Here is a 27,897-nt window from a genome sequence, read left to right as displayed (position 1 = left end):
TTGGAGTTTTACTATTTGAATTTTAGGTTTTATTTATTCAAATTTATTTTTAAAGCACCTCAAACAAAATACCAATTATTCAAAGTTTCACATAAATAAATTTGTCATTATATTACCAATTTTTTATTATTACTTCAATTTAAAATAAGTTCTCACAAGGAGTTTTAATATTTAAATTTCAAATTAATCCCCAGGGTTTACCGCGAACCTTTCATCCCCAGTTTAGCTTTGGCAGCACTCCTTAAAAACGCATTCCAGAAATTCGTGTTGAAGAAATTCCCCCTAAATATTTCCGTATGGGAATTCGGCCGTTCGACCCACGCCGCGCTTGCCTACCAAAACAAAAACAAACCGCAGCGTAGCTCCTCGATGGAATTTAGATCGGTGAGACTCTCTCAGTCAGCCAGCAGCTTCGAGCGCTGCTCTCTCACACGGCCGCGAGGGCGCATGCGTCACGAACATATACTCGCTCGCACGGCAAATGCCATCATGTATTTTTTTTTTTAATATTTTAATTCATGCATGGAAAGCGGTGCGCCTGGAGCGCCGCTTTGTGCTCTCACAGGCCTAATTGAGCCGCAATGCTAACTGGAGACGCGCATTTCGGTTTGTTTTTAATTTTATTTCCACATATTTTTCAAAGCTTTTTTCATTTGAAAAATAAAACTCAAATCAGAACTAGTTTCGGGTGAAAGGAAACAGATACAATTAAACAAACGATTTTTGGAAGAAATATCTCTCCCGTTCAAATTTTGTTATTTAATCCGAATTACGCAGTGGTTCGAATTCAAGGCAGTTTGTTGGAGAAAATGAATGTGGCCAGCCCCTTCAAATCCGACGAGAAGACTTTTTCGCAGGATAATTGCGCGCCATTTAGAAATCCGAGTTTATGAATTGTTCTTTAAAAAACACAATCAATCATAGGGAAACGATCGTGACAAGTGAATGAAGAGGTATAAGTTGCATTTCGGAACGTCAAACAAGGGGTCGAATGAAAGCAGCGCCTTTTGAGAAATTCCCCAATTACGCCAACAGGTTTTATCACATTCAAGAAGCAAACTGCGCACTTTGGCCACACACAAAAAGCAACGGAGAGCCGCGCCGCGCCGCACACTTATACTTTCCGCCGTCGACTGGAAATGAGTCTTGTTCTACAACATTATTAGCGGTTGTCAGAAGGCAGAAAACAAGTTGAAATTCACACTTGTCGTTTTTGACTCCCGAAAACGTATGTACAGTCGAGAGGGTGCACAAAAGAGAGGCTTGGGTTACCGCTCAGTCCTCACTCTCCCTCTTTTCGCGCCTTTCTTACTTACTTACTTGTGGCGCGCGGGGGAAATTTTTGCGAAAAACGCTCTCGGCTGCGGCTTAAGCACCTTTCCCGCTCTGATTTCGCCCCTAATCCCGTCGGCCCGATGGTAATAGGCGAGTTCGCGAGCGCCGCTCGGAATCTCGAAGGAGTCACGTAGGCCATGAGAGCCACCAGGGGCACCGCCTCTTTTCTATTCGCTCTCTCTCGCGCGCAGTAGTTGTTTTCGGCGAAACGTCCACTCGTTCAGATGCAATCCGATCCTGCCGCGAGCAAAAACAGGAAAGGAATGGAGAACGACGTCTGTGAATGCATTACGCAACTCGTGATGCTATTGCGGCGTGCTTCCCGTTCGCGGAACAGTCTTGCGACGCAGTTGGCTCTCTCTCTCTCTCTCTCTCTCTCTCTCTCTCTCTCTCTCTCTCTCTCTCTCTCTCTCTCTCTCTCTCTCTCTCTCTCTCTCTCTCTCTCTCTCCGGAAGGAGCAGTCTTTTGCATTCCAAGAGTAGAGTATTTTGGGGAAGACTATATTCGATGATTGCCTTACACGTATTTTAAATAATTTTTTCTGGGATTGGAAACAATCTGATTTTGTTAGAAAGCTTGAACATTGGTCGAAATATTACAGTTTTTTACTTTGTTATAGCACACACAAATCTGTTCAAAGTTAAATTTTGTGGGGAATAGTTAGAAAACAATCAGTGTTTGAGCGTTCAAAATTGTATTCACTGTACCAAATGCCTATAGAGTGAAATAGCCGCGTGTTAACCGTTGGAAAAATAACTTTTATTTTTGAAAATTTGAATTTTTCATGTCGTAAAACACGGCCACTGGATTCTCTGTGATCAGCAAGAGGGCATAACTCGCCGGAATTTGTAAATGGTAGTGTGGTTCTCTGGAAAATTGAAAAAGAAGCTGTGCAACGTGTCTCATAGTGCGAGAAAATCGTAAAATTTGAAGTTTCACTAAAATTTGAACAGAAATCTTGATCAAACGATCGAATTGCAGCTGGAACAGAATAATCGATATTCAGAATGCGTGAATATGCTTACAACCTCATAGTTTTTGCTCATTTGAAGGGCTGATTATCATAACAGCTATAATAAATAATCGGTTTTGCAAATCCGTATCCATCACTCCTCGCTCATAACTTAAAATCTGGAGTCACAAAAAGCCATGAACAATTTGATATTTCTGTATTGCACAATGCACTCAATTTGTGTTGCAACAGGCAGTGAAACGATTTATTTTCGTTGTTCGTAAAAAAGAAGTGCTGCTATTATTTGCGAGCGAATGAACGAGTATGGAATAATGGCAAATAACGCGAGCCTGGTAGGTGGCACTCGGAGCGAAAATCATTTTCTAGCATCAACAGTTCGACACACTGTGACATAAAGCGGTGGCGGCGGCAGCGGCGGATTGCATAATTTTATGGTTATTACCGATGGCTGGCTTGTTATTGCCGTTTGTGCTGCGCGAGCAGACGCTCGATGGGTGTCGCACTGCTTTCGATTGCATGCAAGCGTCGTCGAAAATACTGCGCAAATTTCCACACGCGTATAATTGAAACGAGCGACGCAGCTGGAGAAGCGACGGCGGCGGCGGCACCGACGACCAACACAGAAAAATCGCAACGTCATTTTCGCATCAGCACTTTTGCACGCGCCGCGTCTACGACAAATAATAATGCTACATTCCGTTTTTCGCCCTTTCAGCGTTGCAAAACACTCGCGTCTAGAAGAAAGTCACCAACCGACTCACGTCTCGGCCGCGTGAGCCATTTTCGCCAGGCAAAATCTGATCGATATCCTCTCGTGCTCCCGGAGATGACTTGGCGCAAATTTCGCTCGACGCCGCCGCTTGAAAAGTGAGAAATCGCAGCCTGTCCATCGCCACTGCAGGTTATTGCCTCGTGGGAAAACGCGCAGTCAAAACGATAATTGGCAGATTGTCTCTCTCCACTGTTATTTTCAAATTGGATAAACCGAAAAGAAGATACTCGTCATATTTGAATTACGCATGACGTCACTGCTGACGCATTCTACTTTTTTTTATTAAAAATTTATATCATTCTTTGTGGAATAACAAATATTTTCTTTGCCCTTTCTCAAGAGTCCTATGCATTTTTAAAATGAATCAGATCAGTGGTATTATTTATTTTTTTATATTAGAAACCTCCCTGTCTCCTAATTGTGCAAATTTGTGTCCTTCTCGTGTCACGATTTTGCGCGTCTACAAAGAGTGACGTCGGTTTTTCGTCGCGCGGGATTCCCAGCAGCACCGACCTGAACGAGGAAAGTTTGCCACCTTTTGTGGTGCTCGGCAAGTGACGTCAGCCGCATGCAAATAGTGTGCCGCGCACTGAAAATTGGCTTTTCTACTTTTTGCTCGTTGCGTTCAGCCGCGTGCGAAATTTTTTGACGGACGCATATAACAAGGAAATTGCTCTCTTATACATACAAGTAAAAAATGGAGCATGGTTTCGCTCACAAACTCGACTGCGAGATTGACGTTTTATGAGCCAAGTTGGACAGATGCTATTATTCCTGCATAATTTGATTTGCGAGTTTCATGCATGCCGCAGAGCCACAAAAGACCGATTTGCCAATTAGCGAGCGATTTTCCGCGAAATCGAAAGGACCTGTTGCCTTTCTCCGCGCGCTTGGCCGACTCAATCGCATCCTGTTGGCATTCATTCCTTCGCGAGAGATGATCGAGACGTGGGAATTAAAATATACAAGCCGCGCGTCGCCAAAGTTAGCAACAGCAGCAGCAGCGTGTACACACACTCACACGCGGCCGTTCCGAGCCGCAGGAGGCGCTGAATGAGGGAATGAATGGAGGGCGTATGAACCGACGACTTGTGTGTGAGTGTATGCGAGTCAGCCTGCCTGCCTGCCTGCTTACTATACACACAAGCGGCGAACGAACGAACGAACGAACCAACTAACGGCTGCTGAGTGAGTGACGTCACTCACTCGCGAGCGAACCCGGCCGTGTGATAAATTATCGTGTCGCGCGGTGCCCAGCATGCGTGCACACCGACCAGAATATTCGCGAGCAGACCTCTCGCAGAGCGCGACAACTTCGTCAGTAAGCAGATAAGACACAGGTGCGGGTGAAGAAAATGACATGCGTACAGTCACAATTTGCTGAGGGGTTCTTCTACGACGGAGATCCCCGACCGAATATCTCGCAATTTTCTCATTACGCCGATCACAATGGAGGTCTGTGCAATTTTCAATTGGCCTGCACCGCGCAAGCAGGCGAGCAAGCAAACGCACTTCCTCTTTCTCTCTTTCTCTCTCCTACTCCTTTCGCACTAATTGCATCTGTTGAAAACTCACACACGCTCGCAGTCAGACAGGAAATGAATGAAGACTTCGTTCGCTTAACTCGTCGCTCGCTTGCTCGCTCACTCGCTTGTCCGCGATTTAAAACGATGACGATGAAGTGGGTGTGGCCCTCTCGAGTCGTCATTGTTCACGATCGACAAAAAATAAAAATTTCAGTTCAGTTCACTCTTCCTGTTAATACATAAATTTTTTAAAAATAGAACATGAAACCTAAGACCTTTGTTTGTAGTAGACTGGAATTCGGGCCGAATCTCCATTTCAAAGTCCCAAAATAACGCGTGTCACGCGTTCTAGCGTGCCTAATGATGTGTCTACGGCGTTAGAAAACAATCGAGTGGTGCGCGTTTGGGGCCGAAAAAGGATCGCCGGCCGGTGCTACTCTCTCACGGCGGCGAAATTGTGTTGACGCACGAGGTGGGCTCGAACCAGCAGCGGCGCGTCCGTGTGCATAAGAATTAGGCAGGTGACGCAAACTGCGAGTCCATTCACGCGCCTCCGCGCATTGTCTGTCGTACTGATTTGTTTGCTTTCCACGTCTACTTCGGCCCATTTCCCAAAATAGGTCCCGCCGCAGTGCAGTGGCAAATTAATTTGTTGCATTTTGCCTCGCCCTGTGGTGACGTTTTCATGAGAAAATTAGGTGCAAGCTATATTCGTTTCCCCAGTGAGCCGGTGAAAAATGCGGCTCCGTTCATTTCGCGCGCCGCCTGTCACGCACCTAACCAGGAAAAACGTCGTCCCACGCAATGACGACGCCCGCTTTTCCGAATAAATTTTCATTCGCCACGCTCACCGAGACGTCTCGTGTCTATTCGTGGAATGCTCTAGCCGGCAATTGGATTCTGGCCCTCCGGCATCGAAATTGCTGCACTTGTTGGACGGAGCAAATGCGCGTGCCTGACAGCCGCTTCTCGCAAATTGAAATTGAAAACAATCTGTCCGCCAACCAGCCGTCTTAAATTTTCATCAATTTGAGAGTTGTTGGAAGAAACTCTGATTTTATTTTTCTCCGTAGCAGATCAAACAAGCCTTGTGAAATCCGCGAAAACTTGAATCATCCGCTCTTTGCAGTCGGATAATTCGTCTCGGGTTTAAATTGAGTCGAATTTCTTTGGATTTCAATTCAAATCTCGCCATTCAAAGTTTTTTCATCCCCGCGGGCTGTGTGAGGGGTGATTAAAAAAATCGCACCTGCTCGCGAGGGGAAAGCAGGGAACGGTCGCCGGGCAAGGGGTTAAAATCATCAAAGGGCCCCTCTCGTCAGCATCGGCTTTTTGTTTTGCCTTGCCGACCGGCACAAAGGTGCACCTACCTTCCTTTTGTGACGATTGAGCGCGAACGAATCAATGACCTCGCGCGGCCGAAAATCCCAAAACGTGTACTGCGCAGTAAATTTTGCTGGTGCCTCCGACGCCACCGCCGCCGCACCGAGCGCGCCCTTCTTCTTTTCCTCTTTCATTTTTGCTTTGTGCCTGCCGAAAAGGATCAACACAAAACCATCAGCGCGGCGAACGTACGGACGCACTGACGGACGGAGGAACGGCCTTGGCCATGACACCGCTCGCGCCAAACTCGAATCACGGCGTAGTATGTGACCTCGGCCGCCGAAATTGACAATTGCAAAGAATTCGGAGTCGTACGTCGACCCGAAAGCTGCGTCCAAGGCCGACGACGCCCAGCATCGATCATATCACATTTTTTGCGCTAAAAATAGGTCGACGGAAGTCTCGGTGGCTTTATTTAACTCAGCATTGAATCTATTTTCGAGGCCACTTTTCACATCTTGCACGTGCCCCCTCTGCGAATGGCCCCGTCATCTCCGAGGAATGTCCACCTGCAAACGTTTCCTTGTGCCTCTTGGGTAACGAATTTTTGAAACGTTACCAACTCCTCCGATATACTGATTGTGAGGAGCCAACAGTTTCTCTCTTCCCCCAAGGATATCAGGACGTCTGGCGTTGTGATCCCTCCGCATCCCCGCGACGCAACATTGCCTTTTGTTACCTGAGCCCCTCCGTCTGTTTTTTTCCTGGAAAAGATCACGTGACCTTGCTGGCGACGCACATTCCATCCCTTATTGCCGCCACCTGGCGTGCACGCTCGCTCATCTTGGACCGAATCTTTAGAAATATATCCCGCGTTTTACACATTACATAACCGACCATTTGAAGAAGTCTAGATAGAATGAGAAATTTCTCCCAAGATTATTGATGCAATAAAAAATATGTACAGAGAGCAATAATCAAAATTGATGCAACTCTGGTTTGTATTGAAATTTTGACCAATCCAAGGCCTCATCAGTAAACCTGGCCTTAACAATAAAAGCCATCCCCTCGCCACCAAATGGGCGTGTGGATGATGACGCGGCAAATAATTTCAAAGAGATTTTCAGAGTGATGTTTCTCACTCCATAGCATCTAGATGTATTTTACTATACAGTATTTAAATCTCAACAATATTTGATACGAGTTTTCATTAATTCCCATGTTGGTAAAATTGGATTTTTATCTTTATTATAACGTTTCATAATTCATAACCGGTCGGAGCTATTTTCGTCTTGTAGATTAAATATCAGAGTGTTGCTGGAACTAAGCGGCAATTTGCAACAGCGTCTCTTCGCTGAGAATGTAATTGCGGCTTTTTGTGAATGACTCCGCTGGCTGAGCTCAAGCAGGAATTTGATGCCCGAGCTGGAGAGAAAGAAAGAAAGCTCATTCCGCTGGTGGAACGGCCTCCGCCGAGCAGTGTTTTATTCATTCAGGTTTTACTTTCAGGTCATTTACCTTCTATCCTGCTTCGAATTCCGCGCAGACTGGAAAAAAATAACCAGGCGCGTTGTGTTAAATGGCGAAATATTGCCGTTTGACGCGATAATCTGTCAACCGCGGTGGAGGAATCCGTCTTGTGACCTCGAATAATTTACGACTCAAAACAAACACGAATCTGAGCGGAGATGAAAAGGAGTTTGGCGGGCGAAACGACGGACGGCTCCTCCCATGCCGCGGGCGCTCGCACTGCATTTCTCTGCTCTTGCTGTCTTTCTCCAAGGCCCCGCCGCGCGAAGAGTGAGCGTGTTGTTTCCATTATTTTGACGTCACGCGCTGCAAAGTGCGCCGGCCGGCCGAAATGGTCAGCAAAGTTGTTTGGCAAAGGTCGCCGAGTGACCTTCACGCCGCCGCCCACCCCCGGCCGTCTTGCCCCTTGTTCGCTCCGTAAACAGCTTGCAGACGCCTCCTTTGTATGCTTTTCATTACTAATTGTCAACGGGGACGAGAGAGCGAGGATGAGCTTGCCTGTGATAATTACGTGATGAATCTGTTGCGTCCTTGAGGAGGCTCGACGACCGCAAACAATGACGGGAGTTTATAGCGCGGAAAATGCTGCTTCATCCACCAGACTGAAATTTTCATAGATACTGTCTCGCTTCAGTTTGTGATTTCACCGTCCAGGCTAGCAATTAACCCAAGCTCGCGAGTTAACTGCTGATTTGTGCTTGTTAGAACTGAGCCCAACCTCTGGCTGATTGTGACGCAGAGACATTGCAAATCATATAGGAACTTTCCGTTCTGCCGTCCCCCGCCCGGTGTGCGGCAATTTGGCCCGAAATGACCAGTAATTTGCAGCAGACGTTTACAGCAAATTCCGCAGTTTGCAGGGAAACTGCCTTTTTTCGGGGGAGTAAACAGCCTTTAATTTGCCTTTTCGTCTCATTTGCGATTTCGGCTGGAAGGCCATCGTTTTTTAAGACCGACCGCTCGTTTAGATAATATTATTAAATTCGGCTGTTGGCGCATCCCCCTGCTCTCGGGGTCGGGGGCGTTGTTGATGTTATTTTTCGGACGCATTACTCGTAACGGCCGGCCTTATAGGAGGCTGAATTTAAGATTACGACGCTGCCGTTTCTGCTTGTACATTCATAATGCAGACGCAGCCCCCGGCGCTACTATCGACTGGGCCGGGAGAAAGCACCCTCGCTGCCGAGTTAGTTACACGGCGATTTGTTTTTACGCATCCATCTCAGCAATAAATAAACAAATAAATATGAAGCGAGCGGCCAACGACCCTTGAAATTTAATCAGCCGACGCGCGAGATTCGCCCGTGCATTTGTCAAGGAGGGGTCCTCGGCTCCGTATAAACACATGCACACACGCGCGCGTCTCAATTGGGGCCCGTAGGTGCGGTGTGCAATACGGGCGGAAAATCGCTCGAGTGGAGAACGATACACTTTTATGGCACTTGGAAAGAAAGTCTCCCGAGCGGAAGAAAAAAGTTTTTCTTCTTTCCCTTGAAAAAATATTGCGTCTGCCGCACAAAAGGTCACGAGAGCGATGGATGCGAATAAAATTGAAGGAGGAATGTCGGCGATATACACGCACGACGAGTTGGTGATTTATTCGTCCTCTTTGAGTTGTGGCCCCAGCCGCGGCGACAGGCCAAACGGAAGAAATTACTGTAATGAAATACGTCGTTTGAGGGGCCGCTTTTTCGCCTGCTTGCATATTGATGGCCCTTTTTACGACAGATTTCAAGTGCGTTGACAAAAAAGTGGTGACTTGATTCATTTCGGTTCAACAACGGATCTGTTGTGGTGTGCCCAGGTACATGGAATCGCCGCAAACCCGTTTTACCCGATCGTGGTAGGCGGAGCAAAAATTCGGCTGGAAAATCCGGCGTGCATAATATGATAAACAAATTCGATTTTCTACCACGGCGGCGATCCATCAAACAATCATGCCGGCTGAGCGGCTAAACGGATTCCACGGGCGGGCTGGAAAACCGTTTAAAAGCACTTGACGCAATTGGCGGCCACAAGGGCGAACAGAGAGCAATAAAAAACGAGGAGGACCGCAAAAAAACTATTAAGCCGGGCGTGTGGTGACAGACGGACGAGGAAAAGGTGGAAAAACCATTATCGGTCCTTTCTTAATTTGCGAGATTCCGCCGGCGAGCAGGGGGGCAAGCCAATGGCCTCCGCTGCTGATGCTGCTGCGGATTCGATTGCGATGCAAAAGCCATCCATCAAGGTCGGTCGGCTGAAGTTCATTCGCATTCCTGTCTTTCTCTCTCCGGGGGAGAGTGGGGGGGGCGTTCGCGCTCCGAGAGGGGGGCTGCAAAAAGAGAATAGCCGGCCGGCGGACGGAGAGAGAGAGAGAGAGAGAGAGAGAGAGAGAGAGAGAGAGAGAGAGAGAGAGAGAGAGAGAGAGAGAGAGAGAGAGAGAGAGAGAGAGAGAGAGAGAGAGAGAGAGAGAGAGAGAGAGAGAGAGAGAGAGAGAGAGAGGACGGAATGCGTGTTGTTGAGCACACCTTAATTGGAGTGTGAGTGTGTGACGTCAATCGGTTGAGTGTTGTGACGCCAAACGGCGTTCAGCGTGCGAAAAATAACAAAAAATCGCCACCGACCGAGTTAGCAATAATTAGCTCATTGTTTGAGTTGCAAACGACTCGCTCTAAAGGCTGAATAAGCACAGTAAAAGCGGATGATTGAATCGGAAATGAAACGAAACAAAAAAGGTAGTAAAATGTACTGATCGAAAAGTGGCTGATTATTGAGAATTCGACGCCTCCATTCGTCGGGTCGGGGATTTTACGAGCGCCTCTTAATTAAAACCGAGATTTCTTTGTTTACCGACGCACGGTGCGGGTCGAGCCGCAGCCAGCCAAGAACCAAATAAGGAAATTGCTTTTGCAAGCAAGCAAGCGGCCGCCTACTTTTTGTTGCGGCGGCAAGCGAGCGAAAAAGCTGCTGCTGCCGCGCGCACGTAAAAGTTTATGCCGCGCGCGCGAATCCAATTTTCATCCCCCGAATTTTACGATCGGTTGCCTGCCTGCCTTCCTGATAATATCTTATCTCGTTTATTGAAAAACGCGCTCGCTCTCTCGCTGCGCCACTCGTCAGTACAAAAGGCGCAATTTAGCGGCACCGCGCCCGTCAATTAAAAACACGATCAAGTTTCCGCGTGGCCGCGGCCGGTGCTCGGCGAAATTCGCACCCCATCGTGAAAATGCTCCCCCGTATGGTGAAATATTGCGGGCAATTTGGCTAGCGTTCGCCGAGTTACGATTATTGCCGTGTTATGCAGCGGCCAAAAATTAGCATGCACTAATGCCCCCACCGCCGCCACCGCGTGCGAGTCCTCGGGGGCGCGACTTTTTACCCTTGTCGTTCGAAAGAGAGACGACGGCCTGCTCGTTAAATTATGCTGTTTTTGCATTCAAATCTTGTCGCTGCCGCTGCTGGAGAGAGACACGATAATGGGGGTGCCACCATTAGCGAGCGAACGCGGGGGTTGTATATATTCCTCCAAGATTATGTGAGTGTGTGAGCATCAGCGGCAGCGGGAAACCAAGTGACGCAAGCATGTAATGTACTGGAGTGAGGGCCTAGGCGAATTCTAATGCAGATGATGGAGCTGCCGAGAGACACACCGCACACACACATTCGATGGGGCCAATGTTGTAGGAAATATTTTTTGCAGAGCATTCACACTCAGGTCGATCGCGGGGCTTCATCAAAAGAATGATGTCATACTCACTATAATATAAAGCCTTGAAATTTCAACGATTGACTATTTTCTGACCTTCTAATCAGATGCATTGTAGTCAATTGTGCACAAATCATGCCATTTTATACCACTTTTAATTCTAACAAAAGTTCGTGAGATCAACCGATTACCCTAGTTTTCATGTGAGACCGTAAAAAGTCAATTACAATTGGTGTTGAATCGGCATTCACAGAAATCACACAAATTCAACCTACCTGTGTTTTTCTTTAAAAATTAAATATAAAAAAAACAAAATTTGCTACTTGGAAACCCGTCTAAATCGGTTTGGAAGGTGAATAAAACCGATAATATTATTCACTAAAAATAATTATTAAAAAAAATCCGTTGGAAATCGCAGCCCTATCAATAAAGCTTTACTTTTTTAGATTTTTATCTGTTATCCAAATTTTGGTTCTGCTGGTAACGCACAAAATATCCCCGGGGGACTGATTGATAATTATAAACGCTCTCTTCTGTTTTCACGGGAAAGCTTGTTTTTCATTCACTGTGCTTGCGGACACACGCAATGTTTGCTCTGGGACCCCGGGAGGAAAGCAACAAATGTCAAAGAGCAAAAAGGGTGGGAAAATTCATTTTGCAAGCCAACCTTGGCGTCGGTTCGGCCCTCGTGCGCGCCCTTTCGGGGCTCGTCCTTTATAAATCATGCATCGTCGGTCGGCGTGTCACGCGCAAATCCTGCGCACCCAGCTGCCGGTTCGGCCGAAAGTGAAATATTATAACATGCTCTCGAAATTTATACGCGCAGAAAGCCGCTCGCTTGCTCGCTTACTTTAAATTTCGAGCAGCAGCGTGCGGGGGTGGTTTTGCGGCGGCTTGCGCGCTGCTCCCCCTTTATTTCGCGAGCAGCTAACCGCACACGCGAGCCAGCGAGCGCTCTTCTCAAACAAAAACCGCGCGGCGACCGAAATTTTCGAAAAATACGACCACGAGTGGTGAATATCAAAGTGCGTTCGCCGCTCGCTGCTTTTTAAGTCTCCCCGCGCCCGCCCGCGGAATAAATCACTTGAGCCCGACGATGGCGCTGCCTCTGTTTTTGAGAGGGAAATCCGCACCCTGACGTGTCCCTTGGAGTCCGGCCAGCCGAGACGCGCGTAATTACACGCACGTTTTTCCATCTTCTAATTTGCAAATTGCCGGCATTCGCGCCGCCGAGATTTATTGGCGTTACTTTGTCAACCTTTGCGTATAAAGGTCAGCCGAGCGAGTACAATCGCACGCTTTCTCTGCCGGCAAAAACCTGGCCTCGATCCGAAATTGCGCGTGAAAAGTGCAAAATTTACGTGACGCGGTGGAGGACCTCAAAGGGGGAGTCCAGAGATCAATCAAGAAACGCGTTAAAGTGGACAAAAATCAGATTAAATCATTAATTTAAAATTAAATAATAAAAATTTACTCATAATTGCATGGGAAGGCATTTGCATGCTATCAACGCAAATTTAAAAGTAAGCAAATTCAAAACTATTTTTATTAAAATGATAGCAAAGCAATAATTTCCTAAGTTATCGTTAGTATTTTTTAAAAATCCCGTTCAATTGCTTTTAATTGCTCTGAAAATAAATATTCCGTCTATTTATTCGTATACCTTCACAAATTTCTCTTTAAGTACGTCCCCGTTTCACAAACATGGGAGCTCTCTGATGCTAAAAAGGAAGCCGGTCCACTCAAAGAGCACTCACCCTCCATTAAAACACTAGACATTCATACCGAGAAGCTGGAAAAGTGAAAAGCCACAGCTTGGATTTACAGTCAAATCCACCGACGTACATATTTTAAGAGTGGGCCCGCCGGAAAATTTCACCCCTCGAGTCATACGCAATTAGTCTATTATTTTGAAACACGCAGGCAATTAAGAGCATACCAGCGCAGTGTATTCAAGCCTTAATACGCTTAATAATCTCTTTCGTTGTTCCTTTGAAGAGTAAGTAGCAGCAGCTTTCGCGCTATCTCGGCTGTTGAAACAATTTGCGCCGCGCCGGTCTGGAAGCAGCAGCTCCTTGCGCTTCCTCCCTGTGGATAAAAAAGAAAAGAAGCAGTTTGGGTGGACTATCTCTCTTTCTTTTTCTCCATTCTCTGTGCACAGTGCAAGAATCTTAATTAGTTTCGCAGCCGGAAGAATTCGCCTGCGTGCCCGACAGGCGGAGCGGCAGGAAAAAGAGCCAGAAAAAGTTTGACAATGGCGCGTCAGAGAGGGAAGAGAGATAGATAAATTTCGCGGCGCAAAAATAATTTACCTCGGTGGCAGAAAGGAAAGAGAACCGCGTGTAATTCAATGCTTCCGCGAACGATTCAAATTTCCAATGTTTTATTCAGCGCTCTAAACACAATCGCGGTGATGGGAGCAATTAACCAAAGTGTGAGGACTGGAATTGTTTTAAATACGCAATAAAAAAGTGTTAATTAAACACAGCTTATAAAATGACAGAATGGGCTTTAATTTAATAGAATATGCTGAGTCTTTTCGGTGGAACCCTGCCTGGTCAAGAGGTGCTCCTCGTTTTTTTGTTCAAAAGCATTCCGGCCTTGGTTTAATTTAACAATTTAACGTCTCAAGGAGTTTGAGATACCCACCATCTGGTGCACTGCCAATTTAAATGCAAAAATACCTGTCTGAATTATCAAAGATACGCGTTGTGTTTGTGTCAGAAATTTTTCATTAAAGAAATTCCAAGAGCCTGCAGCTGGGTGGAAAAAAAGATTTTGTGTGTCTGGAGCGACGTGGAATCTCCGAGTGGTCAAGGAGGTAAACAAACGCGTGTGTACGAGATCAACGTCCTTCCAGCTCCATTGGTGCAGCAGCCACAACAAGCGAGTGACTGACTCGAGCGAGAGAGGCGCACCGAGGGAATTCCTTTCGCGGCACCTGTCTGCCCAGAGCCAGCGAGCGAGCCGTGAGTGAGAAAGACCAAACGAACGAACGAGCACCGAAGCGCTGCGGCGGCCGTGACCGCTACGCGCACAGGAATCCGCCTACCTGCCCGTCGGAGGAGCAACATCCTTCCTCCTGACCAAGCCAAGAATGCCGCTTTTTTCTCGCTTTTCCTCCTAGCTCCGATTCTCTCTAAGAGGAAGCACTGCTTAACGTCTGTCCGTGTTTGACTCCTGTGTCGTCCAGATTTAAATCCGACGTCTCTGCAGGGTTTGACAAAAGGGCAGACAGATGACAAAAAAGTCCCCAAAGTGTATTCAAGAAGTTACCGGAACCAGCAGTTCTTTTCCCCAATTCATGTTAGAAATAAAAAAGGGAATTTTCCTTAAAAATTTATTTTCAATTTAAATCTAGCATCCTACATGAAAAGCCAACAATCTTGATAAATGGCAAAATTATATACTTATGCAACATCGCTTTAGCATAAACAGATATGTTTGTTTTTATTTTACACAGGGTTCTATATTTTAAAATCTAAAGAAGTTAATATTTTCTATTGTTTCCTTGCAAAATTTCACCATCAAAATACTATTTCAGTGCCCTAAACCAGTCATTTTCACGTTATTAAATGAAAAAAAATTATTTTCGTATAGGTTTTTATAAAAAATTACACAAATATGTATGGTCGGGAAAAATCTAACATTTCTTCCTATTTTTTTCCTAAAAAAACCCGACGAAAAAGGCTGTGAATTTGGCTTTTTCTAGAGTTTCAAGCGACTCCAACGTCTTTAGTAGACATTTAAACGAAAGTTAATTTCCCTTTCTTTTCACGACGTCCGCTGCCTAATAACTCAAGGATGGAATTTTCAATAAATTTTCGCAGCCACCAACATCGACAGGGTGCAATTAAAACTCCCCCACAGGATCTTCCCTTCAACCGGATGGATGCAAAAAATAGTCTAATCCCCTTTTCTGGGCTGCTTGATGACTTACAGAGATGGAATTTGTTTTTCTTCCCTTGGCTCGCATTAATTAGCCGATGAGAAATTCACGTTCGGCACACGAAACAAATATCTGAAAGGGGAGGGCCGCGAGAGCAGATAAGCGTTTCGTGCAGCATGGGGAGAGAAAGTGTAATAGCCAGCCGGTCGACGACCCTGGGCCTGGGCCGTAACGCACTTTTCGGGACACAAGACATCACGCTGTTTCGGCGGGCAAACCCATTCATTCACGGCCAGCCGCCGCTTTTCGGCCGAATCCGCGTGCGTACATGCAAAGCGTGCGAGTGTGTTAACGCGCGCGAGGAAGGAAGTAGACGCGCTGGAGGATGAAATTCATTGAGGAGCCGCGCAGACACTCGGCAGAGTTCATCGGCCGAGCCGCCGCCCGCCCGCCTTGCTCTCTTGGCGCCGCCGATCAATACTCGCCGCGCGTCCCCGTACTACACGAGTACGCTACGTGCACGACAAATGCATTGTGCACTTGCAGCGGGCACAAAAAGGGAGCTCGAGAGTAGAGAAAAGAGGTCTCCCGGGAATTTGATTCACTCTGAAATGTGCCACTTTCTGTGGGCTATACACACATCCTAGAAATAAATTTTAAATAAATGTTTATGGGCTTAAAGTAGAGAGCAGAGAGCCTAACACGCCAATAATTAAGAACATTTTGCATTGTTGTCTATAGCAAGTAGTTAATTAAGTTTATTGTTTGTGAAATTTAGCAACGGTATCTCCACCATGTGCAATAATTAAATCAGGACCAAAAGGAACAGTTAAATTTCGGATATTTTGCCTGATTTCGATCCGCCTCCTCGCGCTCTATTCAATGGTGTTCAAATCAATTATGAGATTAATATCCCCTATAATGAAATAAATCAGGTTTTGTAATAAGGAGACAGTACTCACCGCTTGATTAGCATGATGTAAATTTTCTAGCCGATTTCTTAAAAATTTGAACGGTGCAACCTGGGAAATTTTAAGCTTTTTCCTAATTTTTAGATACATAGATTTCAAGGTATATGGATTTTCCCAAATTTTCTGTGAAGCTTTACTTGATAAGGTGAAAATCTTAATAGTTAGGAGAAACGAATTTTTAATCAATAAATGAATATTTCTGTCTGCGTAAACAGTTTTTGTTCACCTTATTTTTTGACTTTTTCAAAAAGACTAATTTTTAACAGGGCTGGGCATGGTTATTAAGCGGTATTTTGCGGACCCGGTTTTTTGCGGTTTTTTGCAGCTAGTTTCTCCCGCATTTTTGGTGCCCATGAAAAAATACATTTAATATGTCCAAAAAAACTCTTAAAACACATGAGTCAACAAAAAGTAATAATGAAAGTCAAAAGAATTAATAAAGTAAAAAGTAGTAATAAAGGTTAATAATCATAACCAAAAACCCGTTTCCTCTCCATATAGGGCATTTATTCAATACTTTTACCATGAGGTGCAAAAAACCGCACAAAACTGGTAAATACCGCAAAAAACCACTGCACTGCAAGTTTGGGAATCTCCCCGGGAGATACCAAGCCTTGATTTTTAAATACGTAGCATGCGATATTTTGCGCAGAAAGCGAGAAATGGAATCGGGAAATCGGATGCAGAACAAGCTAATCGTGGCGGAAGAGGATTAAAAACGGCGGGCGCATTTTATTTTTCCGCCTCCGCTCGTTCATGCCGCTCTCTCGCTCGGCTGACTGAGTAAATAATGCAGTGCCGAATGTGTTCCTGACAAACACGAATTTTTCCATGCGGGGCGCCGCTCGCATGTTATTGCACAGAGCCACGTGCGAGCACCCCTTGGAAAAAAACAGGAGAGGCTGCGAAAAATTGGGTTGAATAATTGAAAATTATTTCCCCTGTCGAGAAGGTAGTTTTTATTTCTCCGCCGGCGAACGTCAGAGGCACTGTTTCCGTTGAGCCCCCTTCTTGGCGTCAGGAACAAGCTAAAACAATTTTTTCGGGGGATTGAATCAAAATCCAGTTGGTAATTTGTCCTTGGAGAGCTTTTCGATTCGGCGGCGCCGATTCGCAATCAGGGTCAATCATTTGCGGTTTTTCTGCTCCCAATTGGCCGGCTGACTCGAGCCGCGACCCTTGACCCCATCGTCGTCCGAGTGAACACAAACACGTCGCTTAACCTTTGAGCCCAATAACCGAGAAAAATACTGCCATCACGGCTAATTTTCTCTCCGCTCGCCACAGCTTGCTCATTGAATATTCTGCTGACAATGAGCAAGCAAGCTCAGAAATCAGAAAATTGGTTAATTTTCTATGAATTATTTAAATAATGACCGAAAATTAATCAAGATCTTTTGGTTTTTCAGTACATTGACCAAGATGAGGTTCAAGGAGTGTTTTATTTTTAAATATAAAATCTATTGGCACATCTACAGGTATCCAAAATAATGTTTTTCTCGTGTTTATCACCAATATTTGATGCAGTGATCTTTGTCGGCGTGGCTTTTGATAGATGTCTGGGTGGAAAATATCAGCAACACGAGTTAATTGAGGCGGACAAGTCTGGCTTCATTTTGGTGGCTGCTTGATTCGGTGGAAAACCGCAGCCGGACGAAAAAGAAGGGAAAACTGCGACAAATGACGCGTGGCGGACGGGCGGGTTGCATAACTCGCTCCAATAAGGGGCTCTGCGGCCGACGTCGTTGGCCCAGCTTTTTTGTCTGCTGGCAGTGGCTCTGCTAATGTTGTTTGCGACTCGAAATTTAAAGGCCTGTCGTCGGTCGAAAGCACTCAGAGCGTGTTTTGTTATTTCTCTCGCTCTCTGTTGGACGGGCGTGTGTGTGAGCGTGGTAATTTTATTTGCGGCCAACTTCGGAAGAAGACAAAAGTCGTGTTTTTCCCTCGCTTTTGGCGCCTGTTCAAAAGTCTCCGACGCCGCCGCTGCCGCCGAGAGCGAAAGAAGTTTACGGCCGAATTATCAGCGGCCGTAAATACTTTGGAATTATCGCGGAATCGCGCGTTATTGAATTAAACAGCACTCGGCGGGAAATAAATAATAATCATGGCGAGGGGGAATTAAGTATTCCCTCTGCCCTGCCGGAAAACAAAATGAAAAGGCTTCTTGGCTCCCCAGGTTGTTTACTGCGCAAAATTTAACGACGCTGCCATAAAAACGGAAAAGAAACATTAAATAAATATGTTTTCGGCGGCAGTGAATTAAAAATTAGCCGGGAAATCCGTTGTTTTGGCGTGGCAAGGGAAAATAAAAATAAATTGGCGGTATTCGGGAAAGAGAGAGAGCTTCCCGGGCCGCACCTGCGCGTAAAATTTAATGTGCGCTGCCCGTAAAATCAAACGACCCTCGTGCAGACACGCGAGACTCGTCGGAAAATGAAGCTCGGCGTAAAAAAGCCGAAACTTTTCCCTAATCGGCTGAGTTGGTTGCAAAGTTTGGCAGCAGATGCAGCCTGGGCTGAATTTCCGGCTGCCTGCCTGCCCGCTTTGATTGATTGGCCGCGCCGCAATTCGGCGGGAAAGCGAGCGACCCTCTCCACCCTGCTCTGCTCTCGGTTTCGCTCGCATGTGTGTCTTTATCTGCGGGGCCGGGATTAATGGTGTTGCAGCGCGAGGCACGGCACTAAATTTTGTTTTGGAAAATCGTCCTCTCGTCGGCGATTTGGCCCCTTTCGCTGCCGACCCAGAGCAGAAGTCGTAAAGTGCGGCGACGGATTTGCGAAAATCCTCGAGCGTCATTAGCTTTGCTTTACTGCCTCTTTATTGAGACGCCCGGACGTGGTCTCCAAATTGACTTCACGAGGGTCGTACTCCCGAAGATTTACGCGTAATTTGATAAAATTACGACCGACCGAGCAAATACAAACAGAGTGAAAAGGGTGAAAGCTGTCCTGACCGTCAAAACTTTGCTGACCGGAGATGCCGTGACTAATGACTGATGAAAATCGGGAAATCGCCTCCGGAGCTGTCGATTTTCATATGCAAATATAATCAAACTGTAGCGAACAGCGTTTCAACAACCCCCGCAGGTGAGGGGAGAGCAAAAGACGATCGCTCTCAAAGCAATCCGCATTCCACGTCATCTGCATCCTGTTGACAAAACAAATTCAGTCAAAAACGACGTCTTTGATGTGCACCCCCGGAGCAAACCTACAGGGAATCAATCGAAGGGCCCGATCAAAGTGAAATTCATACTGGATTTGGGCCGGCTGCCCAGATCTGCATGCATGCGTGGTCAAAAGACGCTGGGCTTTGCCTTCGCCCACCCGCGCCGCACCAATGAATACGGACGCGTTTTGCTTATTGATTGACGCGCGGCCGAGGGACGCCACGCGGATTTATTTTATTGCGGCAAGACGAAAACATTCGGTTTGGGCCGCCTGCTCTATTTTATTTATTTATTCCTCGCTGGCTCAGCGGAAAAGCGCAGGCAGTGGGAAAATCGTGACTCGAATTGCAGATTCTGCCCTCCACACACGCTACTTTTTCACGCTTCGAGGAATACGCACACAGCTTTGATTTTCGGCGCGGCGACATCGCTGCTGCTGCCGCTGCCGCTGCTTTTTCGGTTTTCATCCCGTACGTGTGTTGTATACATATATTTCTTTTTTGGAACGGCGAGAGAGAAAAAAGGGGCGCAGCTAATTACAAAGAGACGGCGGAAATCGGAGAGAGCTAGTTGCGTGCTCGCTGAAACAAAAGGGGGAACTTTTCGGGATGGTGCTTAGTTAGAGCATCTACCTGAATTTCCAAAGCAGGGAGGAAAATGCAAATTACTCGTGAATCAGCCACTCTTCTGAAAGTTTTACGGATTAAAGGGGTCGCTTGTCAAGAAAGTGGAGTTAAAGTTCGGGAAATTGGGTGGATCTGAAACCTAGCACAAACATTTGGAAGACGTAATTGTTGTTTGAAACAACATGGTTTAAACAGACTGTTAAAGAGATGCCAAATTTATTAATTTGTGAAGTTAATCCTACCATTTTAAATGAAAGAAATGCAAAAAACCTCTCCTTTTTAATATCTCTAGATGTCAGCAGCTAACTTAAGTTTTCTAGATTGAATTTTTGTAAATATATTATTGCACTGAAGTCGTGGACCATATTGAGTATTTTTAATGTGAATTTTGTCAGTTTGAGACGGGTTCGGGTGTCCAAAATGTAATGAGATGCAAATAGTCTTAATTTCCCAGCCCAAGAAAAAGCTAATTCCACGAATTTTCCCTCTAGAGCATTTTCTATTTGTATATTTACTTATATGCCAGCAGCTGCATAAATTTTAGTTGTCCTCTTATCAAGAAATTTTAGCGAGTGAAATTCGCCCAGAGGTACGCTCATTGCAGGTGTAGTTCGTATACGACTTTATCTCGGGCGCAACAACAACGATAACAACAGCAAAACAAGCATGCTCCCCGCGAGGTCTTCTCTCGTTTTGATAAGAACATTTTATACAACGCATATGCCCTCGGAAGTGGCTAATTGTTGGGCTGCACTGCACAGGACGCGAGCAGTTCCTTTTATTGCCCAATTACTTTCCCTTAATTTCGAGGCGTTTCTGCGAAAAACAAGTGGCGCGAGCGCGCGAGACAGGCTATATAATAAAATAAAATAATGACAGCTCGAGTTTTCGGACGCACGTGCGCCCAGCGGTGTTTGCTCTCGCCACACGCGCATAATCACGGGCGCATATTTGCGTTATGTTTGATTTGCATAACGCAAAACGCTGCCAAGCACGTGTGTGCGATTCACTTCACTATTAATAAAAGCAATTGGCGCGCGTGAGCTAGTTGACTTCGTAGCATTTCATTCGTGCCGCTACTCACTGTTTGATCGCCCACGCAAAACATTTTTAATTGCACACATTTTTCAAAGGGTGCGGTTGAACGTCGTAAAACCGGCTTTTCTCAGAATGAAAGGATGAAATTAGAAACATCCGCAATAAAACTGGAGGAAGCTTTTTTATTTATCGAGCGTGTCCAGTTACTTTGATTGACATTATCGGTGTGAAACTTTATCCTGGGAATAAAAAGGAAAGCACTGAAATGTACGCATAGCAAAGTGGCACAAAGCTGACTTATTTATAATTTTTACCTAAATAAATTAGCGTGCCGATATCACAATTATTCTTTGTTTATTAAAATTGCAATAAATTCAAAATTAAAACAATTTTGATTTGAATAAAAAGTGGAGAATTTGAAAAATTCAATTCATTGGCAAATCTGAAATTTTCTTTGTATTTTTTATATTTCTTAGAATTAATTTTGAAAAAATACGGATGGTATTCAACACATTTCTTTCATTTCTGTTTCTATAACTTCAGCATACCCCCATCATGCACCATCAGCGTAAAAATACCGTGATTAATGAAACCCTCTCGGAGGAATAAACAAGGCAACGCCCGCAGAAATTTGTAAACAAAAGTTGCGCTAATTGCCGTTTTGTGTGTGCAATTAGACGCAAATTCGACGCTCCATTAGCAATTTAAAAGGGCTGGTCGTTAAGCGCCATGGAGAACAATTAGCGCGATCATCCGTCTGGTGGTGGTGTTGGTGGTGGCCCGCGTGGAAACGCGACGAGAATAGCAGCCACGCAAATGTCCAGTCTAGACGCGCGGCGAGAGAAATGAGGACGTCATCGCGCGCGCGGTTGTTGGCCGCTTGCCTCGCCGCTACTTCATCATTGGCCGGCCGGTAAGCTTACTTAGCCACCGCCGCCGACGCCGCACCGCGTGATTTTCCGCCCTCTCCTATAAATAAACGCATGCCTCACGTGCTGCCGCCCGTCTATTAATAACAAATGCGCGCGGTGCGTGCTTTCTAAGTGAGCAATTTCGCCTGCTGAGCTGTAAGCAGGGCCTCTCTATGAGCAACACGCGCCAAATTTCGGTGCGGAAGGCGAGTTCCATTTTTTTACACATGAGGCTATGTTTAAAATTTTTTTTGATGTAAACAAGCTGGCATGGTATGTTAAGGATGCTATGAGGTGTTTCCTATTTAATGTAATCAATTGATTTTAATTTTGGTAATGTTAGCGGGTTCCATAGGCTTCAGAAGAAACTTCCTTTTTAAGTCAGTTTCCCTCAATCTAGGTGATATTTCATCGGCTGAAAGTGTCAATTTTTAATTTTCCAGGTATGTTCTTAAATTTAATAGTCAGCTCAAATGTTGAGCCGTGCGATTAAATTGCAAAGCAGATCATCGGCGCAGACAAAATGAGGCAATTTTCTGTTAGACGCGTCGGGCTGCATATGATCTGGCGGCGGGATGAAATTTCAGAGGAAAACTTTCCGTATTTGCATGCTTGCACCGTCTGCTGCTCTGTTGCTGCTGCTCAAGGCTGCTCTCTCACGCTCCATCCCGCGAATTCCGCCGCGCGATAAAAGTGTGACCAAATTTGGCAATGTGTGCTGCGCGGCGACGGAATTTGCGTTCGAGCGGATCGACCGGCCGAGATTTTCGCTGTACCGTTGCAGCCGAGGCACGGAGAACTGGTTCGTGCCGAATTCCTTCTTCTCTCTCCTCCGCCTACAACCGTATTCGAACGCTGCTCGCTTAATTAATTGCCAAGGACGCTGGCATGCGAAGGAAAACTGGAGAACAGTCGTCGATTTTTCTGCGCCGGGCCAGGAAATTTCCAATTTGGTGGTTGCACTCGAATCGAGTCGAGAGCACCCCAATCAATCAAAACGCGACCCCTGCGAGGCGAGGATGAAAGATCCTTTTCAATAACTGAAAATACTCTCTAGAAATCGGGAAAGAGCTAATGTCTTCCCAAGTTGTTGTTTGAATATGCGGTAAAATCAGCTCCAAAGTTTGCATGAAAATCAAGTATGGTTAGTATCAACTGCCTCCGTATTGTAAAATCTATATTTCGCCAGGAGGGAAATTTTGCTCAGAATTTGAAAACCATTGTATAGATCGCGACGAGGGGATTGAAAATCAAGCGAAAAACCATTGAAAACTCGTTTAATTTTTCGAGAAAGTTTAAATATCGGAGATTTAACTCTACCTTGGTGCTGATTTCATTATTGCACATACATAGTAGAAATAGACCAATGCTAAATTTCACAAACAATAAATAACAATAAACTCACCTTGAACTCTACAGTCAACAATGAAACTTTAAACCTTTAAACTGTTTGATTTTTGCCACATTCCATAATACTAAATTCATGTAACAATAGATTCAGAGAACCACTTACTTAACTATAAATATGCAAAAATTTCTTAGCTGTCGGCCTGTAGAGATCCACTTTAATAACAAGCAGCGTGTGACAAATACACTTTTAACACCCATGTTTCTGCGCGAGCGGCGATGGGGGATTTTAGTTCCTCACACACACACACACACGATGACGACAAACGCGACGACTCCTGCTTCCCTCTTGCACTTGTCGGGCTTCGTTTGGACAAATGACTGCCAGGCTGTTTCGCTCGCTCGCTGCCGAAAATCCACTTGACACCTGGGCGAACAAACTTATTTTCGCGCACGTACTTACGCCGCGGCAGACGAGCACTTGACAAGCCTTGTTGAATGGAAATGTGTTACTTGCCACCATAGCAGTGTGGAATTTTCGCTGAGGCTTATTTGTTTAAGTGCTCATGCTCAGGGAAGAACGCGTTTATTTGCTATATTAAAAAGCTTCAGGGGAGCAGGAAGAAGCAGCTTCGTAGAAAGGTGTCTCGAACCTTTAAGTGAGATTAAATATCCGACGGCTAGAGCAACAAGGGGCCTTTTTTTCTTGTGCAAAAAAGTCCTGGAAATATCGGATTCCTGCCAATTGCGGATAAGGAGGCATTGCAGTTAAAGTAGAGATTTAGAGTCCAGCAAATAAGAAAAAAAATTTATTGTTGAATTTAGCTAGTAGTTCATTGCGTTTATTGTTTTTAAAATTTAGCAAAAGTTTATCTCTATACATTTTGCAATAGTGAAATTAGACGGAGGAACAGTTAAATTAAAGATTTTGCCAAATTTATCTTAATATTAAATGGTTTGTCAATGATTTTTAGTTTGATTTTGATTCCCATCGTCTCGATATATCAAATGGTGTGCGAATTATGAGCTAAATTTCCCTTTTGATGAAATAAATCTTGATTACCAATAAAGAGAGAGTGCTCGCCGCTTAAATAGCATGCAAAGTTGAACCAATCTACCCGAAAACTGAAACCTGGGAAATTTTTAGCTTTTTATTAATTAGATAGTAATTCAATTAAAGATAAAAAGGTTTTTCACAAATTTATTTTTTGTAAAGCTTTGCTTTAAATTAAAATTAACTATTTATGTGCTATAAAAACACAAGCTTGGATTTTTTTCAGTTTCCAAAGCTGGAAAGAGGAAATGGTTCAATTTAGGCTAACAACTCATTTTAAATTTAATACACAACACGTTTTCGTACCAATTGGAAAACACATGATTAAATTGGACCTCATGGCAAACAAATTCCATTTTCTACCTCATTAGGCTTGTTCAAAGTATTCGAAGGAACGCAAATAAGTGAAGTCAGCCTTGGAAATAATTAAGAGCCAGGACGAGACTGTCTCATTTTTATTCAAAGCCAACATGCGAGCAACAACGCATTTTTCATCCCTGCTGCTTTTTCGCCGAAAATAAGCAAACAAACTGCGCAGTCCTCGCGCAAAGAATGCACGCACGTTTTAATGAATCGCGCGGCTCTGCGAGAGGGAACAAACAAATAGTCGAGTGCGTTGGTCGTCACAATCGAGGACCAGTTTTTTCAGCACCAGCCCAGGTATTTCGCGTCCGCTCCTTTCCTTCTTTCTTTTCTTTTTCTTTCTTCTGTGTCTGCGAGTGAGCGAACGAGCGACCCGATTCACGCGGCGCATTCCGTCCCGCCACGTGCATTGACCGCGCCGCCGCCACTGTTCGCCGGGGCCTTTTTAAGGGTGCGCCAAACGCGCGGCTGGCTGCCTGCATGCGAATCGCAGAATTGACCGGCCGCCTCCCCAGAGACGCACGTTCGACCGACTGGATTCTGCTGATATGCAACCGATTTGCCAGTGAAAAAAGCATATATATATTCAGGGGACGAAATGGATTTTGGGGAGTCAAAACCTTGGGCCGCACTTTATTTTGTACTCATCTGCCAAAACGACTGACGATACAACTTGAAATGTAGTAAAACGTATACCCTTGAGATAAAGGTTCCACTTTTGCCGAAAAATTGCACATTCGATTTATTTTCAAATATATAAGAAAATTTAAAGTCCCAACGTAGCACAATATTTTTCAAATGAGGGTCATATGATTTATCTGAGGAAATTTTCAATCATATTCCTATGTTACAATTTTTTTCTCGAAATTAAACGAGTCCTTGTATAAAAATTCTCGTTTTGCTTTAAAGTTTAATGATAGTTAAAAAGTATCCGAAAATTCAGCTCATTCAGCTGACAAGCAGATAGTATTTAGATATTGATTCAAATTCTTGACGCATCGCACGTGCAGGCATCGCAGGAAAATAACAGTCGACAGCATTTCCAGTCGGCCGAGCAGGCGAAACGCGCGCGTTGCAGCAGAAATAATTGATTGCGACTTGCGGTTGGTCCTCTTGGGGCATCCGCCGCAACTCGCTTCTTGGAATTACTAATTAAATTTGCCGACCGCGCGCTGCACCCTTGCCCCTCGCACTCGCACACACACACACGCGTGCGGAATTCGTGAGCGCGTTAATCGGGCTCCTCTCCGCTCTCATGATGCGTGCGCGCACTTGAGATGCAGGCAGATGCGAAGATAATGTCCGTGTCTGCCGCAGTCTTATGCTTTGGACGGTGGCCAGCGGCGAACAAGTGAGCAATTTTGGGACCGCACGATCCGTTTGACATTTGGGAGATAGGCAAGAGGGTCGCTCGTCGCTCGATGACGATGACGGAGCAGTAAACGGTGTTGTAAATTGCACGGAATGGGCCGGAATCGGATCCTTTCTTCCAAAGGAGGACAATGCCTGATTGTTTTATATTGTGATGGAAAACAATTACATCTCCATCAGCTATATTGGAATGCTGGTCGATAAGAGGATGTTAAATCAGGCTTTGTTTTGATGCAATGAATCTGCCATTTTAATTTGGTAGATTGCCATATTCAAATGCTAAGGAAACTTGCAAATTTTTGCAGAGGTTTTAAAATTTGACTCGTATTTACCAGCAAGCTATAAATGCTGCCCTAGAAATAATATTTTTTTAGCCGAAATAAAGCTTGTATTTGTAAACACTTTCAGAAAATTTTAAGTTCATTGAAATGCGACCATTTTTAAATAAGTTATGGCAGTTTGAAATTCCTTAAAATAAATAATTTGGTAAATTGTGATTCAAAATAAAGAGCTATCGAATAGTAGCGAAATAAAAGTTGCGCATCCCTTGTTAGTTGGAGTTAGATATTTTAAATTTACTAATTAAATAACGCAGCCTACTCATTTTTTAATTCCTTTTAAATACTGTATCTTTTTACCTATTTAAAAATAGAGAAAAACGTGCTTGCTTTATTTTTGTTGTGTATTTTGACCTGCATTCATTTTGCTCTTTCAAATATTTTTCACAACCACGAGTGAAAATTCAGAAATGACCTCTTTAGCTGGCAGATAAATTAATTGGCGTGGCGTACCCTCAAGAGCATCGTGTTCTCCGAGTGGCTGTCCGCGAGGGCCACTTTAATTGGCCGGTCTCGTCGTTATTTTCGGCAGTCATGCCGCACGTATTGCGTTGAGCAGGTCAGTGCCACAACAAACAGGCGCGCGAACGGAGCGGCACCGGCTCGAACCAAGCGAAGCCATGCGTCGGCCCGCTTCAAATCTCTCGCACCGACCGAGTTTTATCTCGAACGCGAATCCGACGGCAGAGCAAAGATAAAGAGGAAGCAGCCAGCCTTTGTTTTCCTATGCTAATGCCGCCGCGAGCACGCATCTTATCTCAGCTCAAAGTGAAAAACCCAGTCTCCGCACTTATCTCGCGATTTTTTTTAAGGGTTTCGCACTCTTGGCAAATATTTTAAGAAGAATATTGACGCGTAATTTCGCGTTCCAAACGACAGGGTCTCGGAGGAAATTTCATCCCATTCAGGGTTGTTCGCACTTCAAAGCAGTGGCCGCTGGGCAGCAAGCAATTTGCTCAATTAATACCACCAAAACAAACACCACGGCTGGACGGGTCGCTACGTGTGTCTGTCCTGCTGTGTGTAATTCCCCCGAATTACGTCAAATCCAAATGCAATTAAAGTTGGTGCGCGCCCCGGCAACTCGGCAAGGCAAAACAAACGTCACACACTCACTCAGACGGCAAAAAGCTGCCACGACCGTGCGAGAGTGTAATTATAACACCACGAGGTCTCCGCCGACGCCGCCGCTGGAATTAAGAGCAGGGTGAAATATGGCTGTTGCGAGCCAAAATACGTACGCCTCTGCAATTGCTGCGCTGGTCCGCCCACCGCTGGCTTTTGGCCCGAGTTTCAGGTGCGCTGCTTCAAACGGTTTTACGGCCCATTTCAAGAAGAACTCTCGCAAGATAGCCGCTTTTACGGCATTAAATTCAGAACAGAATGTTAAAAATAATAATTTAAAAAAAACTGCATGGGATTTACATTTAAAACAGTTTAATGTCATAAAAATAATTATCCGGATTTTTTAAATTTGATGTTGAATTTTTCTAATATAAATAATTAAAACAGTTTTACGTTCCAAAAATTTAATTTGTTTTTGCAAATCTCAGCTTTTATTTCAAATTTTCTGACCAATTAATTCTTTCTAAAATATTATTTTTCCTTGAAACCTTCAACTCAAAAGTATTTATTTGTTAAATGAATTCATAGGTTTGAAAATATTGACAAGTATT

General features: G+C 44.9%; 1 protein-coding gene across 1 annotated transcript in view; it reads left to right on the top strand.

The window, feature by feature from the left end:
• The window catches only part of LOC135937142 (insulin-like peptide receptor), a 110,728-nt gene that overhangs the window by 40,291 nt on the left and 42,540 nt on the right, over positions 1-27,897 (top strand). The gene's annotated exons all lie outside the window — the stretch shown is intronic.

The sequence above is a fragment of the Cloeon dipterum genome, chromosome 2 (genome assembly GCF_949628265.1).
Source record: "Cloeon dipterum chromosome 2, ieCloDipt1.1, whole genome shotgun sequence".
NCBI classification, from domain to species: domain Eukaryota; kingdom Metazoa; phylum Arthropoda; class Insecta; order Ephemeroptera; family Baetidae; genus Cloeon; species Cloeon dipterum.
This window is presented reverse-complemented; position numbering and strand designations above follow the sequence as displayed.